This window comes from Somniosus microcephalus, chromosome 1 (assembly GCF_052327205.1).
Source record: "Somniosus microcephalus isolate GS21.2 chromosome 1, FLI_Smic_1.0, whole genome shotgun sequence".
NCBI classification, from domain to species: Eukaryota; Metazoa; Chordata; class Chondrichthyes; order Squaliformes; family Somniosidae; genus Somniosus; species Somniosus microcephalus.
In genome coordinates, this window is record NC_140987.1 from 142,386,005 (window position 1) to 142,398,260 (window position 12,256).

A 12,256-nucleotide genomic window follows, 5' to 3' on the forward strand; every position below is an offset into this window, starting at 1 on the left:
TCTCTAGTTACCCTGAGAAGCTGGTGGTGGACTTCCTCCTTGAACTGCCTCAGTCCTTGTGGTGATGGTGCTCCCAGCGACGATGAAGGAATGATGACATATGTCCATGTCAGGATGGTATTTGACTTCAAAGGGAACTTGGAGGTGATAACGTTCCTATGACATTGCTGCTGTTCTCCTCACATGGTTAGAACTGCTGTCAAAGGAAGCTTGGTGAGTTGCTGCAGTGCATCCTGTAGGTAGTGCAAACTCCAGCCAAAGTGCACCAGTGATGGAGAGGGTTTCTAACAGCAACTGTTACAAATAACCTGGTCTTGGGACCCCACAGAATCTATCATATAACCAGCACATCAGACCCAGAGTGATCATTGCTCATTATTTTTTTAAATGATTAGCTTCAACTTAAGTATGATCATAAAATGTGGGTATGATATGGTCTGAAATACTTTTTTGGAAATAATCTTATGCCATAGCATACCATTTTGACCTCTATATATGGGCTATATGATACTGTCATGTTTCAGGATTCGTTGGCCATTTTTCCATGAAACGGCTCAAGATATGAGTTATTTTAAAATATGTTTTGAATTGAAGCTTGCTTTAAAGGGGTTAGCTTCTCATGATGGATTGTGAATCCAAAGTCAGATGAAACGTAATTAATATACTAATCAGAAGTTGTTGAAAAACTCTATGGGGGAAAAATTCGGCTTGTTAGCGCCTCCCATGAGTGCCTCCGGGGGGCTAAGAACTTAGCGCCCGAGTGCAGCGATTTTAGCACCACTCGTGAAATTGACCAGTCATTTTGCAGTGGTGCTAATCACTACCACCATGATCTCCTGCGCCCGCAGATCATGACATCAGTCGAGCATGCAACGCCCCGATAGCACCCCGGACCGGATATTGAGTCACACCCCCTGCCTTAGCGCCTGGCGCTAGAAACAACAGGTAGAGGGGAACGTTTTCAAGTCGGGAAGGGGCTGGGGGAGCGCTATTTAATGGCGGGTGCTTCCTGCCTTTTCTTGTTGGCAACATTTTTGGTACACACAGGTTGAAAGACAGAGACGTCTGGAGAGATTTAACGCTGTCCTAAGCAGTTTTGGCCCTCAGCACCATTTTTGTGGTTCCTAAGTGCCGAGCTCTTTCCCTGGGCCTATCCATTAGTGCTTCCAACACAATTGCTTTAGAGGTCTCTCCAGGCTGAGATTCAAGGCTGCAATGAGCAGGGAGAGGCTGGCCAGCAAGATGGCCCCTCCCTTTTAAGAACTGGACGGTACCAGTCTGTCTGGCTTCCATGGTAACTGACATCGCCTGAGCTTCGGTAGCGTTCTGAAGTAGCGCCTCACTCCCTGACGTTTGCACCTTATGAGAGGTGTGTTGTAAGGGGTTTTAGATCACAGAGGTTTCTCTCTCTAGAGGCCTCTCTCTCTTGCACAGTAAAACCTTGAGTGGTTCGACCCACTCGCCCCTTAGGTTCTAGACACTGGACTTTGATGCAGGAACTACAATGTAGAGAATACTCGATAGGTCAGGTTTAATAGAAACGAAATGAAATGTTATTGCATAGAGAAAAACAAATCAAATGCAAGTCAATAAAAGGTACATGGGAGGGAAAAACAAATTCATAATACATTACTAATTGAGATAGATACAGGCATATTATACTTTACAAAAGTCATCATGAAATGGGGAAGCACACGGAACATCGAGGGACAACAACTCATTGTTAAAATGACCCCTTAAATGCCCACCCCCTAAGCCTATCTAGATCAGATTGTGAGGGGCCAGAAACATGCTCACCAATCCAGTTAGGAACTGCAAGAGTTTTGAAACAGGTCTGCGTTTTGATCCTTTCAGGCGTCCTGTCTCCACGTGGTCGTTGGGCTGTAGGAGCAACGGGCTGCTCAGGCTGATGGCTTCTCTGCTTCAGCAAGACGAGCGGACACTCATCTCATTCACAGCTCGTTTTTCTCTGTGCTCCAACCCACGATGTGGTAGGGCGTTTTGTCCTCTCTTCTTCTCCTCGACTTTCTCCTCGTTTTGCAGCGGCCCCGGGGTTTTTGGTCGATGATCTCCCGACGAATACCCCGGAGGCTGAACGCAAAACTCGAACCACCTTCTTGACTCGAGAATGGCTGAGGCGTTCCCGCTACCGATTCTCTCTCTGGCTACGAGGTTTTAGCGTGCTCGTTTTTCCTGAAGCATCTACCAGCTTCCTCATGGATCTTCGATGGATCCCCAATGTCATCGACTATCTGGGCGCTCAATTCTTCAACCAGCAGCCCTGTCTTTCCCCGGGATCCCCAATTATACTTCTCAATCGAGGCCTTATCTCCCGCCTAGATCAAGGTTAGTCTTTGTTTAACTTTTGGCGGGCTTTTATCACAACGGTGTAGTTATTATATTTAAACTGCTTTCGGGATGGCCGGTGATGGCCATCTCTGGTCTGGAATGACCTTGTATTGTTTTGAATGTCTACTTGATGTCTTTAATGGGTCTTTGATGCTCCCCTTATGAATATAAAACTGTTTCGCTTTGTCTGGGTAAACATTTAGATGGCCTTTATCTACAGGCCAATCTGACTGGATCTGCATCCAATCCATATGTATGTGGTGCAGTCTGGTTTCATTTTCTCCGAAATGGCCTTCCAGAACTTACTGTGGGCTGAATCCACAAAGGCTGTCTGGGGACTGCAGGAACCATTTTAAAGTGTCCAAAAAGCTAGTCACGGGGTCTGGCAGCCATTTTGTGTGTCCCTTTTCTGGGCTTCTTTTAAAACAGTCTTTAAAAGTAAAGGCCTCTTCTGCCAAAGGACCCTCATCTGACAATATTAATTTTGCGAATCTTACAGTGTAGTGCCTGATTTCGCACTCAAATCACCTCCAGGGGCGATAGGGGCGAATTTTGCAATCAGAGGCGATAATTAGTGCCGGGCGCTAAACTTTGCACCCAGCCGATATTAGCGCCTCAAAATGGGCAATACCCAATTTTTCCCCCTATGATCTCTGTTGGTCTGTGAGAGAAGCTCTTAAAAATTAAAACATGGACACCATAAAGCCAATCAGACAGCGAAGTACTCTGGGAAAGTTGAAAAGGCAGGGGACTGTAGGGAGAGAGATTCTGCCCAGGCTTGTAGGACAAGTGCAAATAAATTATTCTGCTTAAGTTGAGTTTCACCACCAATCGAGTGGGGATAATGGCACGTGTTTTATTCTGTAGAATTACACAAGTACAAGTTGTACAGATTGAATGAAGCAACTCTGATCATATCCGTTGCTTGTACGTTTCATTTTGCTGTGGAATAAAGAAGCTTATGATTTGAACCAAACTTCACGTCTCTAGCATTAAGTTTGTCCACCTTCGGAGAGATTGAAGAACTACATGTGGATAAGACACTGCAATGAAATCCAGATTTTTAGTCATTCAAGGTGCCCATCAGAAACAGCATTAGGCTCCTTAAATATGCAAATAAGGTCCTAGGCCAGTTGTAAGACCTGAATGTGAAATTTAGGTATAGAATGGATGGTGTATTGGTCAGAATGTGCAGGCACCAATCAGCTCGCCTGTCGAAGCCTTACAAATTTTGGCCCGTGCTGAGGCCCAGAGATAAATCTGGTAGCAGGGGTGAGACGACTGGGTGGGGATGAGGGCAGGCCAGTCGCACTCCTGCACCTTCCCACTCCACAAACAACAACATTTGGGAAGTTTTAAGGCTTTCTTTTGAGTGGCCCCTGTAAGGACTGCTGGTAGGCTGCTCAAGGCCCAGAAGTGCAAGTCAGAGCTTATACATTGCAATCTTGAACTATGGCAAGCAACTTTTGGAGTCTGGGTCTGAAATGAGCACAGGAGCCCCATTTAAATATTGAAACGAGGCCTGCGGGAGAAGTGATCCAACCGTGGCTAACTAAAGAAGTTAAGGATAGCATTAGATTGAAAGAAGAAGCTTATGTTGCAAAGAATAATAGTAAGCCTGAGGATTGGGAGCGTTTCAGAACCAGCAAAGGTTGACCAAAAAATTGATAAAAAGGGAAAAAAAATAGAATATGAGAGAAAACTAACAAGAAATATAAAAGCAGATTGTAAGAGTTTCTACAAGTATGTAAAAAAGAAAAGAGTAACAAAATTAAACATTGTTCTCTTAGAGGCTGAGACAGGAGAAGTTATTATGGGGAATAAGGAAATGGCAGAAATGTTAAACAAATATTATGGGCTGGATTTTCTGAATGGAGACGTGTTGGAGGCAGGACTACTGTGTACGAAAGGCTGATATTTAAAGATATTTAGTAGACGAGAATCATATATGTATAATTTCAAGTGTAGCCATTGATCAAAAAATATTACCCATAATTACCCCTGGGTGACTAGAAAACGTGTTCAAAATGTAGCTGCACAGTCAAAAGCAGTTTTGACTAAGTTTTGATAACAAACAGCCACAGACTGCGAGCGAAGGTTAAATCATTAAATAACATATTATAATGCTGTATAGAACTTAGAATTTGCATAACAAAGCTATAAACAAGATAACACTGAACATGGCAAAGTTGGTGGAAAAATACTGGAAAGGCGGGAGGCTACCTTAGTCTGAGTGACAATGATATTTTGGCCATTAGAACCAATTAAAAAAGGTGATTTTGTTAAAAACCATATATGGACACTGGCCAAACCAACTTTTGATAAGAAAAGGGTTAAAACCTCGATACCCAAAGAACAACTTCACACAGATGTACTGCGAGGACAAAGGAACAGATTAAGACAACATCATCTATGTCCGAGAGGTTCCAGAGACCTAGGGCTGGGAGCTGCTCATTAAAACTATCGCCTAATATTAAGTATATTATGCTGTATGCTTAATAAATCTTGATCTATTGCTCAAACATACTGACTGCTGCCTATTGGTGTCTTGTCCAAGAACTCAGAGATCTAAAAGATCTTACAACTGCTTGCCAGGTCTCAGTCCAGCCTCCATCATCTTCTGGCCAACCAGCGGGATTTTCCCCTGATTGACATTGTTAAGCCCGCCCTGAGGGCTCAGCAGTCCAATTAGGGGGAAGTCACTGACAGAGCATGTCAACGTCTGACATGCCATCTGTCAAGATTTCTTGAAAGAAGAAATGTCAGTGTTTGACAGCTCTGTGAAGCTGCCAAAAACTGACATTCTGTATAGTTTGATGAGCCCTTGTGTTCAGGACTCAGCAAACCTTTCTACTTTGTAGAAATCAGATGACTATTGGTACGGAGGATCCAACAGCCAGTCTGTGAAATCTACAATGAAGATGCCAGGACTCCAGATCTAGAGCGGCTGAAGGCTGTAGGCAGAAACAAAGGTAAGTGAACATTTTCTATCACTTTACACTCACCTCACATATTACTACTCCACACTTACACCTGTCACTCACCTCTACATTGCACTTTCAGACCCCTCCGACCCCCGCAGACCTCCTACTCGACTCCTCCACCCTGGTGGGGTTCTCTGAGGTCAGGAAGCCTGCACTTGAAAAGGTAAAATGGAACAAATCCTTTTTTCTGCCTGCTAACTACCTGTTAACAGGCAGTTAAAAGGATCTGGGCCTAGAAATTCAGTTGCGTTCGCAAGCCGTTAACGCCATAAGAGGGGTAGATTTCCAGCGCTAGGCACTTAGCGCCCGGGCGCAGGCCGGTCTGCGCCAACGCCCAACTTCAGTTGACATTTAGCGCCGGCGCAAAGTGTTTGCGCCCGCTCAGCTGCGCGCGCAGCTTATGACGTCATTTCGTCGTGCAACGCTGTTTGTGCGTCCCAAACCGGAAATTCAGTGGCGCCCGCCCAATGTGGGCATGGCGCTGTTAAGAACTGTGAAGTGGAACGCAGCAGAGGCCCTGCGGGCCTCGGGGAGCGCTAATTAAAGGGCACTTACACTGAACTATAAAGGCCAGCCATTTTGCAGCAATGACTTTAGTGCTTTGGATTTCTGGACAGAGACCAAGGAACAGACCTTACTGATTTGGGACAAAATAGGAGAGGTATTTTTGGCTTCTGGCCAGAGCTTGGAAATTTGACTCTTTGTGATTTCACTGTTTGCAAGTTTATTATGGGGGCTGCATGGGGTTCCAACCCTCAGTTCCAGCATTATGTGCAAAGGGCTCGCAGACGCTGTGTGAGAGGGCCAGCCATGCCTAGACGCAGAGGGGCCATCAGGCGTCGGCAACGTAGGCCTTACCCACTCAGAGGTGTCCTATCTCACCATGACTGCCGCGCATTGTGTTAAGAGGCTGCGCTTCAGAAGGGAGGTGGCATAGTGGTTAGCACTGTTGCCTCACAGCGCCAGAGACCCGGGTTCGAATCCGGCCTGGGGCGACTGTCTGTGTGGAGTTTGCACATTCTCCCCGTGTTTGCGTGGGTTTTCTCCGGGTGCTCCGGTTTCCTCCCACAGTCCAAAGATGTGCGGGTTAGGTTGATTGGCTATGATAAATTGACCCTTAGTGTTAGGGGGATTAAATATGTGGGGTTACAGGGATAGGGTGGGATATGTGTTGGTGTAGGGGTTACGGGGATTGGGTGGGATATGTGTCAGTGCAGGCTCGATGGGCCGAAATGGCCTCTATCTGCACTGTGGGGTTTCTGTGATTCTGTGTGTGTGTGTGATGAAGGCCAATTGGATTGACAAGTTTTGTTATTCCTCCCCAGGTTGTGGGAGTGAGATATGTTTTTCACTGTTTTTTAGTGAATAAGCCCCCCACCTCCAGAACACAAACACCCCCATATAAAAAAAACAGTTGCCGACACCCTCTACTTGGTGTGCCGAGAGGGCGAGTCCTTGTGTAGGCTTCTCCGGCCCCTGCCCGACCTGTTGCTCCGCCTCAACCTGGGCCCTGTGGGTGTTGGAAGGCTGGGGGAAGGCTCCTGAGGGCCACAATGCGTAACGGCAGATGCCCTTGGGGGTCGGCCTAGACGAGGTCCGGCCCTGGAGGGTCCGGCTGCTGACTGCTGCAGCTGTGGCTGGGCAGCATCAGTCTCTGCAGCAGCTCGTCGCACCTTGGCTGGGGGAGTGGCAGTGGCGGCTGCAGCAATGGGGGCAAGCTGGCTGATGCCAGGCGCTCGCTGGTCGCCAGAGACATTGGCACTCGGCCGGGCTGGCACTGCAGCAAGCGCAGCAATCTGGTGGAGGCCAGACCGCTGTGCTGCAGCAGGGCAGCGGGTGCCCTGTCGATGCTTCCGTGACACAGCGAGTGTGGCAGAAGTGAGTGCCCGAACTGCCCTGTTCTGTGCCCGCATCAGATCAGCCAGTGTCTGCACGGCACCACTCATGAACTCGCGACTCGCGTCCTGTGCTGCCGCGAGTTGGTCGACACCCCTGGCCTGTGCTGCCGCGAGTTGCTCGACACCCCTGGCCTGTGAGTCCCCGAAAGCGGCCACACTATGAGCCAGGGACTCAATGGCCTGAGGCAACTGTCCCACAACCCCCATGAACTCGTTGTGGCGCCGCTCGGAGGCCGCGGACATTTCATCAAGGAGGCGCACCTCCTGGGCGAGGACCGTCTCCGGACTGGAGGGCGGACTCTCCATCTGGGGAGAAGGCCGCCGAGATGCCCGACCCTTCCCGCGTGCCTGGACGCCACTGGGCCCAGCAACTGCCCTTCCCTGCAACACTTCCCCCCTCTGGGGAGAAGGCAGCCGTGCTGCCCGACCCTTCCTGCGTGCCTGGACGCCACTGGGCCCAGGAGCTACACCCCCCTGCAACACTTCCCCCCTCTGGGGAGAAGGCAGCCGTGCTGCCCAACCCTTCCCGCCTGCCTGGATGCCACTGGGCTCAGGAGCTGCACCCCCCTGCAACACTTCCCCCTGGCTCTCCTCCAGGCAAGACGTGTCCCCTCCATTGCCATCCCCTGGCGCGGATGAGGGTTCCCCCGATGTGCCGCCTTCCTCTTGGTCCTCGTCGTCCTCCTCTTCCGAGGGACTGGCACTCTCAGCTTCATGGACCTCCTCCTCACCAGCTGAAAGCAGGAAGGCACAAGAGTAGTTTTAGAGTGAGGACAGGGCGTCAGCGAGGGAGGCATGAGTGGTGGCATTATGCGCATTGGTCGGACAGTGGCAAAGGATGTAGATCTGAAGCGCAAGGGGAACGAGAGAGGTCCAAACGGTCATGTCCTTACCATTGGGGCCCAGCACAGGGTCGGCATCTCCAATAGCAACGGGGCCAACCACCCGGCCACGCATGAGTCGAGCCACGCGCTCCTCCAGGTCACTGAGCTCCTGGAACTGGCCACGGCCTCCCCCGGTGACATTCCGGCTCTTCATATTCTTGGCCAGCTTGGCCTGCAAGAGAAAGGACGGCCTCTAAGTACAGTGTGTTTCCCTGTTGTTGTCTGCACTGCCTCCCATGGTCGAATAGCATGGCCAGTGTGGTGCCCTATTGTTGTGTGCACTGCCTCCCATGGTCAAATAGCATGGCCAGTGTGGTGCCCTGTTGTTGTGTGCACTGCCTCCCATGGTCGAATAGCATGGCCAGTGTGGTGCCCTGTTGTTGTGTGCACTGCCTCCCATGGTCGAATAGCATGGCCAGTGTGGTGCCCTGTTGTTGTGTGCACTGCCTCCCATGGTCGAATAGCTTGGCCAGTGTGTAAAGTGCAGAAAGTGCTATTGATGATCATGCCAGTGCCATAGCTGCGGGAGGAGGGATGGCCATTAGGCCTTTGAGGTCCCTTTGCCCATAATGTGAGGTGCACATGCAAGGATGAGGAGGACACTGGAAAGGGTACTCACCCTGACCATCCGAGTGAGGTCGTTGTACTTCTTGGGGCATTGGTCCGCACTCCTGGGGACATCGCTGGTGGATGACACCCTGTGGGCGATTTCCCTCCAGGCTCTCCTGTACTGCCTCCTGGGAGCCTTCTTGCCACTGTCCGGGCACAAGATCTCTCTTCTCTTTTCAAAAGCCTTAAGCAGCACCCTCAAAGCATGCTCTGAGAAGCGCTGCGCTCGTTCACGGGCCTTCTGCATGGCTTCAGGCGCTATTTGGGTCCAGCAGCAGTGTTCAGGCCTAGCTGCAGGGCTCCACTATCCAGGGCGTGGCAGCAGACAAAGTCGACCCTTCCCCCTTTAAGAGCTGGCCGGCGTCAGGGTGTCTGCTGTCAATCAAAACATGACCGCACCTGCGCTGCGCCCGACCTCGGCGTTATCAGTCCGCACCGCCGGCTTAGCGCCTAAAGATAGGAGTGCAACGCCAGTTTCAGCGCTCGCCCAAACTCCTTGGCCAAATCTACTGAATTTCGGCGAAGTGGCCTACACTTTCCGGTGGGCGCTAACTTTAGCGCCCGCCCGACTTTAGCGCCCCAGAAGTGGCGCGACTGAATTTCTAGGCCCTAATCCCTTTCCCGCCTCGAGGAGAAGGGACCCAGGCCAGAACGGCTTCCTGCCTCCTGGCAAAAGGGCACAGAGGCAGGATAGGGGCAGGTTTGCCAGCCTCTCCCACTTTCTGCAACATTACTGGCAGTCCCACTTCCATACCCACCTCCTCGGGGCTGGCAAAATCCAGCCCTTCTTCACAGTAGAAGACACAAAAAGCATATCAAAAATGGTGGGGAACCAAGGGTCTAATGAGGGTGAGGAACTTAATGTAATTAATATAAGTAGAGAAAAAGTACTAGAGGAACTAATGGGACTAAAAGCTGACAAATCCCCTGGACCTGACGGCCGACATCCTAGGGCTCTAAAAGAGGTGGCTGAAGAGATAGTGGATGCATTCGTTTTGATCTTCCAAAATTCCCTAGATTCTGGAATGGTCCCAGTGGATTGGAAGGTCGCAAATGTACCACTATTCATGAAAGGAGGGAGAGAAAAAAACAGGAACTACAGGCCAGTTAGCCTGACATCAGTCATCGGGAAAATGCTGGAATCCATTGTTAAGGAAGTGGTATCACTTAGAAAATCATAACATGATTAGGCAGAGTCAACATGGTTTTATGAAAGAGAAATTGTGTTTGACAGATTTATTAGAGTTTTTTGAGGATGTAACTAGCAGGGTGGATAAAGGGGAATGTAGTAATGTAGTAATGGATGTAGTATATTTGGATTTCCAAAAGGCATTCGATAAGGTGCCACATAAAAGGTTAATACACAAGATTAGGGCTCATGGGGTTGGGGGTAATATAGTAGCATAGATAGAGGATTGGTTAATGGACAGAAAACATAGAGTAGGGATAAACGGATCTTTTTCAGGTTGGCAGGCTGTAACTAGTGGGGTACCGCAAGGATCAGTGTTGGGGGCTCAGCTATTTACAATCTATATTAATGACCTATATGAAGGGACTGAGTGTAATCTATCCAAGTTTGCTGATGATACAAAGCTAGGTGGGAAAGTAAGCTGTGAGGCGAACACAAAGGCCTAGAAATTCGGTATAGCCGCGTTTGGGGCGCTAGTCCTGGCGATGCGCAAAGTTTAGCGCCAGGCGCAATTTAGCGCCACCTAGTGCGATATTGGGTTGCAGCGCCCCTAAAGGTGATTGCGGCGCTAAATCAGGTGCTGCACGCTACTCTTAAGGCGCTAACCCGGCGGCGCAACCCAATTTCGCGGTGGCAGGGCGCAGTGAGGGTGCTGTCAATAATCACTTTCCCTGAGACACAGTGGCGCCGGCCAGCTCTTAAAGGGGCAGGTCAATTGGCATCACCAGACACACTCACTGCCTTGTAGGCCTTCAAAGCGGTGGGAGCCTACCTGTGGCGCACCAGCCTAGCAAGACATGGAAAGGGTGAGGCAGAGGGCGGAACGCCTCACTGATGGGGCATTGGATGCTTTGGTTGGCGCAGTGGAATCAAGGCCAAGGAAGATGGTCGGAATGTGATTTATGTTTTGGAAAGTCTCCCGGGTGTGAGAGGCAGTTATGTGTCAGTGTATTAGTTTTGCTTTCTGTTGCCATATCTTTCTCATGTTTGAAGGAACCACATTTTGTGTAATGAAACACTTTCTTCATTTACAATGGCCATGCCTGCTATTTACATGCGTCTTGCCCTTCACAAGCTTGGGGGTATTAGACCGGTTCCATTCCTGTTCTTGGAATGGCAGCAAGCATTCCGTGAGAGGTGCCTAGAAGCTACTTCTGATCAGCCTCTGACGCGCAGCCTGAGAAGAGCCGCTTGCGTAGAAGTTCAGGCCAGCAGCCATCTTCTCAGCCACCGACAGAGATGTCCTGCACCTTATCTGAGGCTGCAGATCTGGCTGAAGCAGCTGGCACAGCTCAGTCACCACCTCCTTTCTAAATCGCAGCCTTCTGACACACTTCTCCTCCGGCATGTTCATGTAGGAAAACTGCTGTCGGATAACCCTGCCAGCGTAAGGTCTGCTGTGGCGACGTCTGTTGGCCCTCCTCCGTCTGGCCATGCCCGCCCCCCTCTCCCAGCGTCTCAGTGCCCTTTCCAGATGATTCAGCAGCAGGACGCTCCCCTCCAATGCAGCCCCCATAATAATTGCCCACAGGAAGGTCCCCCGTTGTCAAGGCTCACCAACAGTAAGGTGATGGTCAGAAGGCTGAAGATTGTCTGCCTGCGCTGGCTCAGTGGTCAAATGGCTCTCAGTGTGCAGCTCAGCAACTCTTTGTAGCTCTCGAGGAAGTTGTGATCCAAAAATGGCTGCTGCTTTTAAACCACACCAGTCCCCTTTAAATAATGCTCCTCCAGCCCGAGAGCGACTTGGTAAGGCCCAGGTAAGCTGTCACTATTAGCGCCAGACGCTATGGAGGGGGGCGCCACTGAATTTCCGTTCCGGGGCGCCCAAAATGTGTTGCACACTCAAATGACGTCATAATCAGCATGCGCCCATGAGCGGGCGCTAAGATTTAGCGCCAGCGCTAAATGCATGCTCAGTATGGGGCAAGGCGCTAGGCGCCTTGCGCCCGCCCGGAAATTGGCTACTGCCCCACTTCTCGGCCTCTTTAGGCATTAATCGGTGGCGCAAACAACCGAATTTCTCCCCCAAAGAGTCTGCAAAGAGATATAGACAGACTAAGTGAGTGGGCAGTAAGGTGGCAGATGGAGTATAATGCAGGGAAATGTGAGGTTATTCAATTTAGTAGTAAGAATAGAAAAACAGAATATTTTTTAAACGGTGAGAAATTTTCAAATGTTGGTGTTCAGAGAGAATTGGGTGTCCTCATGCAAGAAACACAGAAAGCTAGCATGCAGGTACAGCAAGCAATAAGGAAGGCAAATGGCATGTTGGCCTTTATTGCAAGGGGGTTGGAGTATAAGAGTAAGGAAGTCTTGCTACAATTGTACAGGGCCTTGGTGAGA